Raw genomic sequence first — 5750 nt, forward strand, 5'->3', positions numbered from 1 at the left:
GGTGTGACTGTTTAACTGTGGGTCAAATTCCTCCAGAGGAAATAGCCTTGCTTCCCCCCCCCCTTTTTTTCTGGTGCGTGTGACCGCAACCATAGACTTGGAATGGACCATCCAGTTCATTAAGCTTCTATTCAAGGAACATGGCATTTTTCTCCAGGCCTGTTTGCAAGTCTAGCCCAAGAGTCTGATTAAGAAATAATATATATATTTAAAGAGATGCCCCATTTCCTCTAGTCAAGCCGCCAAATTATTTTTAACCTACCAGTTGCAAATGGAAACCTGGCCAATGTGATTCTGATGATGAAGGATTTTTTATTTTTTAAAAAAATTCTGGTCCATCTTGAGCAGAAGCAGACACAACATCTGCATTTAAAAAGATCAGGAAATGGATCCATAAATAATCCAGCTAATTGTGTAATTTGACCACACTTGAAATCCATGACTTCACTGATGAAAAGAGGAAGTTGAGCAATGTTGCAGGCAGTGTTCCCTCTAAGCTGTGCCCGTGAGAGTGGCTGCTCAACACAGGAAGCCCCGCCCAGCAGCAGTCTGGAGTCACGTAGGGTCTTGCACTGCCCGTGGCCCATTTTAAGAGTACAACAGTTATATTCTGCTCAGGATGTGCACTGCTCCACTCAGTAGGGAACAAAAATTAAAGGGAACATTGGTTGCAGGAGCTGTGGGTTCTTGGTTTTTACCCCACAACTAAGGCCATGATAAGGAGCTGCGGTGGCTCAAGTGGTTAAGACGCTGAACTGCAGGCTGTGGAAGGTCGGTAGTTCAGCAGTTCGAGACCCGGGTGCCGCAGGATGGAGTGAGCTCCCGTCTCTGGGAAAGTTTCTTTTTTTGGGGGGGAGCATCCAGCTGATGTCCCCTGCCTCATCCACTTTCTGGGCTATTCCCCACTTTGCAGTGATCTTTCCTAAACCTAGATCAACACAAACTTTTGGGAAAGCTCACAGTAAGGCATGCCACCTGAACACAAGGCATGCATTTCTGAAAGCTCTGCCCACATTGCTGCCGTTTTCTTTGCCTCAGTTCCCACGGCAGTCGTTTCCCCTTGCCTACCAGAGGGCTTTTGGGGGACTTTTTGAATTGGAAGTTGCTAGATGGCTATAATTATTTAAAAGCTAACAGCATACAAGGTATCCAATATCGCAGCATTTCTTTATTGTTGTCTAGATCACTATAATGCAGTAAATTTCTAACAATCTGTCGTCATGATCTACTAGATCTTCTGAATTCCCAGGTTTTATTACCCAGATTAAGACTCTAGCCCATTTCATTGTGGAGGTACCTTTCCCCTTATATCTCTGCACTGAAAAGAACTAGAGCCTTTTTTTTAAAAAAAAGGGAAAACTGGGAATTCAGATGAGTTAATACGTTTTGGAACGAAAACATTGTAATGTGGTATTATCTAGCAATTGCCCATTTTTTAAAAAAAGGCAAGAAGGAGACCAACACTGGTGCAGGGGGGAGAGGATCAAACGAGGAAAGTGCAGGGGGAAAGTGCAGAGAGAGCTGTTGTGTGGATGCTCTCCTACTGATGCAAATGCCTCTGTATTTGCTGTGGCAAGACTGCTACATGCAGAATCTTTGCTTGTATGGGAGCGGGCCAATTTTCCAGTTCTCATGGATGGACGTGTGGCTTATGCCAATTTTAGGGGGTTTGTATTTCTGGCAGAATGGAGCACTGCCATCGCTTTATATAAGAAGCCAAAAATGAGAGATCATGGGAGGAAGTGGAAATCCAAAAACAACTTCTGTGACAAAAATAACGGAGAGTCAATAAAGATACATTTGCAAAATCATTTACTGTAGTAATTCTGGAGAAAATCCTTTTCTATTATTGCTCACACACAACGAATGCTGTGCAACGTAAACAATTCGTTTCACAATAATTTCTTTATCCGAGCATGTAGCAATCACAATTCTTATCCCTAGAAGGGAGAAGATACACATTCAGTTATAAATATAGCTTAAAAATCACAAGGCTTGATTTACTTTTAGGATAAAAAAGGTTTTGGTGTTTATATAGACTGTTAGTATGTGAAAGCAATAATATAGATGGCATTTTACAGTTGGGTTTTTATAAATAGAAGAAAACATACATGGATACACTAGTACTTTAAATGCTGTTTGCGTAGGCAGACCGTGGCTGGTAGCAATTAGCAGTGGAGACTTTATGTTTGGCTTCTAGAATCCAGCTAATACATTGTGAAGACCTTGGGTTCTGTTATTAGAGAGTCAACATGGAATGTTTCCTTCAAGAGTTGATAAGTAGAAATGCAAGTTACAGTTTTGAGTGTAATGGTTTATTATGATTTTTAAGCTATATTTATAATTGAATGTGTATCTTCTTCCTTCTAGTGATAAGAATTGCGATTGCTACATGCTCAGATAAAGCAATTATTGGGTACGTTCAGACAGGAAGCTAATCCCGCCATTAGCCCGGCTCTAATTTGATCCTGATTTTTTAAATCCATCATTGTACGACCAGACAGTTCCCTGTGAATTGTCTTACTGTGTTCTGCCTCCGCTGTGGATTGTCCAGACGGCGTCCACTGAAGGAGGCATGCGCGGTGGGGTTTTTTTTAAAGAAAGTTTGTGCAAGCGCATAGGTGTGACATTGAGTCTTTGTTTTTCCGCGCATGCGCGGAATCGAGATTTTTAAAAATGGTGCCTGTTTGGATGGTCTGACATCAGACCATCCCAAACAGGTGCCATTTTTTAATTGCGCGCTAGAACAATCAGATAGGGGAAAGTCCACGAATGGCCCATTGGGAACCGAAAACTCCAGTTTTAAAGTACTACCTTTTTAATATGGCTCCGAAGCGTGGCAAAACGGGATGCTCACAGACAAGGTACGTTTCCCAGATGTTGCTTTCTGGAAATTACATTTAAATTTGCCAGGCACTAGTGCATGGCACAGATCTAAAGAGCCGTCTGAAGGCACCCATTGTGAAACAAATTGTTTACATTGCACAGCACTCGTTGGGTGTGAGCGATAATAGAAGAGAATTTTCCACAGAATTACTACAGTAAATGATTTTGCAAACATATCTTTATTGACACTTCATTATTTTTGTCACGGATGTTGTTTTTTGATTTCCCCATCGCTTTATATGAAGCAGGAATAGGATAGCTCTGTAAGGGAAAATGAGTAGGGAACCACGATCAACAATGTACCTCATATATCAAAGGGGCAATGGAATACCAATGTTGCAAGAAAAGAGGAGCTGGGTGGGTAGTGATTAACATGGTGCAAAGTGTGAAAACAGGGAAAGGGGAGAATGCCTAGGAGGGAAGTAGCTCTCCCTGTCCCTCCCTCCCTCCCTCCCTCCCAAAATTAAGAAAGAACATAACGATGGTAGCCCATGAAAGAGCAAAAAAAAAGTGTTTAACATAAGCAGCCAAACCACAGTATATCCACTTCTGCAAACCAGAACGTAAGTGCATAGCTGTTGTGAACCTCATGAGACAAACATGGTGCAAAGTGTGAAAACAGGGAAAGGGGAGAATGCCTAGGAGGGAAGTAGCTCTCCCTGTCCCTCCCTCCCTCCCTCCCTCCCAAAATTAAGAAAGAACATAACGATGGTAGCCCATGAAAGAGCAAAAAAAAAGTGTTTAACATAAGCAGCCAAACCACAGTATATCCACTTCTGCAAACCAGAACGTAAGTGCATAGCTGTTGTGAACCTCATGAGACAGAACATAAACCCACAAGTGTAGAATGTGCTTGAGAAAAAAGCCGACGAAATAAAAAGTTGGATAGGTCAGACACCTCTGATTCAAGAAGGAAATGATTCATGTCTGTTTTATGAAATGCAAGGAAATTTTTTTGCATGCAATGTAGGCTCTTTTATCCAGTAAAGAATGCCCGGTCAGCTGCTGTAAATAGGTAAATACTTTTATTCTGTTTGGCACTTCTGTTGCAAGCAAATTGTATTTTCTCAGGGGTTCATTGGCCTTGCCCTGCCCTGGATGGCCCAAGCTGGCCCAGCCTCATCAGATCTTAGAAGCTAAGCGGGGTTGGCCGTGGTTACTGCTTTGACGGGAGCAGGGGTCATTTGGTAGAAAAAGAGGTGCAGGAGCTCATTAGCATAACTCGTTAGCATAACTCATTTACATAGGCCACACCCTCTGAAATCACTGGAAGTGTGTCAGAAGGCAACACCCACCGCTCAGGCTCCACTGGACTGTTTTGGATGGCTAGCTATTGGGGGGGGGGAATGTGCAGATCTGTCCTCGCAGAGGAGGGAGAGCTTGTACCTGAATAAAACTTGGTCTTAAAGGTGCCACTGGACTGTTTTGGGCCGGGGGACCGGTGGGGGGCTCTGCAACTTACCTGGCTGCTTCTCGCTCTGACTGAGGACTGCTGGGAGCAGGGGGTGGGGCTTGTTGCACGTGCCCACCCCCTGGGCTATTTACTGCCGGAGCTCCGCTCCTGTGCGCTCCTGCAGAAAATGACCCCTGGATGGGAGACTGCCAAGGAAGTCCAGGGTTGCACACCACCTCTGTTAATCTCTTGCCGGGTTGCCATAAGTCAGCTGTGACTTGATGGTGCTTTGCACTGCCATTTTGTTGCTACGAACATGCTGTTCTTCCCCAGCTACTGCATCCATGCCTCTTGAACTTCTTTTTAGATTCTGCACCTATTGGACTGTACCTGTGATGTCAACAGGGAGCTTTGTTTTAAAAGAAAAAGATTGGCGGCTACCAGACAGGATCCGCACTTAACCAGAGCATTTCTACATGCATGTCTGTTTCTTTAAAAAAAAAACATGCTGCTTTTCAGCTGTGTATTTCTTTCTCCAGTTCTGGAGAATAAATATATTTTGTTCCATAATATTTTGGGTGGGAGCAGGCTTTCCCAATGATGAGGCTGTCAATCTCCAGGTAGGGCCCAGAGATCTCTTGGAGTTTCAATGGCTCTACAGCTGACAGAGATCATTTCCCTGGCAAAAATGGTCTCTTTGGAGGATGCACTCCACGTTATTATACCGTTTTGAGATCCCTTATCTCCCCAAATTTCACCCTTCCGAGGCTCCAGGAATTTCCTCACCTGGAGTTGGCAACCCTACCCAAAGTGGGTTTGAGAAAAGTATGAGTGGGAAGCAGCAGCACTTCTTTCCACTTTCTACACAGCTCTCATCGATTCTTTGTCACCGTGAGAGATGACTGAGACAGTGTGTGACTGCAATAAAGAAGGCCAATGCTATGCTGGGGATTATCAGGAAGGGTATTGAAAACAGATCAGCCAATATCATAATGCCCCTATATAAATCAATGGTGCGACCTCATTTGGAATACTGTGTGCAGTTCTGGTCACCACACCTTAAAAAGGATATTATAGCTTTGGGAAAAGTGCAGAAAAGGGCAACTAGAATGATAAAAGGGTTGGAACACTTTCCCTATGAGGGAAGGTTAAAGCGCTTGGGGCTCTTTAGCTTGGAGAAACGACGACTGAGGGGTGACATGATTGAGGTTTATAAGATTATGCATGGGAAAGAGCAGGTAGAGAAAGAGGTACTTTTCTCCCTTTCTCACAATACAAGAACCCGTGGGCACTCCATGAAATTGCTGAGCGGTCGGGTTAGAACGGATAAAAGGAAGTACTTCTTCACCCAAAGAGTGATTAACACTTGGAATTCACTGCCACAGGAAGTGGTGGCGGCTACAAGCATGGACGGCTTCAAAAGGGAATTAGATAAGCATATGGAGCAGAGGTCCATCAGTGGCTATTAGCC

Source organism: Gekko japonicus, unplaced genomic scaffold (assembly GCF_001447785.1).
Source record: "Gekko japonicus isolate JY-2015 unplaced genomic scaffold, Gekko_japonicus_V1.1 scaffold2016, whole genome shotgun sequence".
In the NCBI taxonomy this organism is placed as follows: Eukaryota; Metazoa; Chordata; class Lepidosauria; order Squamata; family Gekkonidae; genus Gekko; species Gekko japonicus.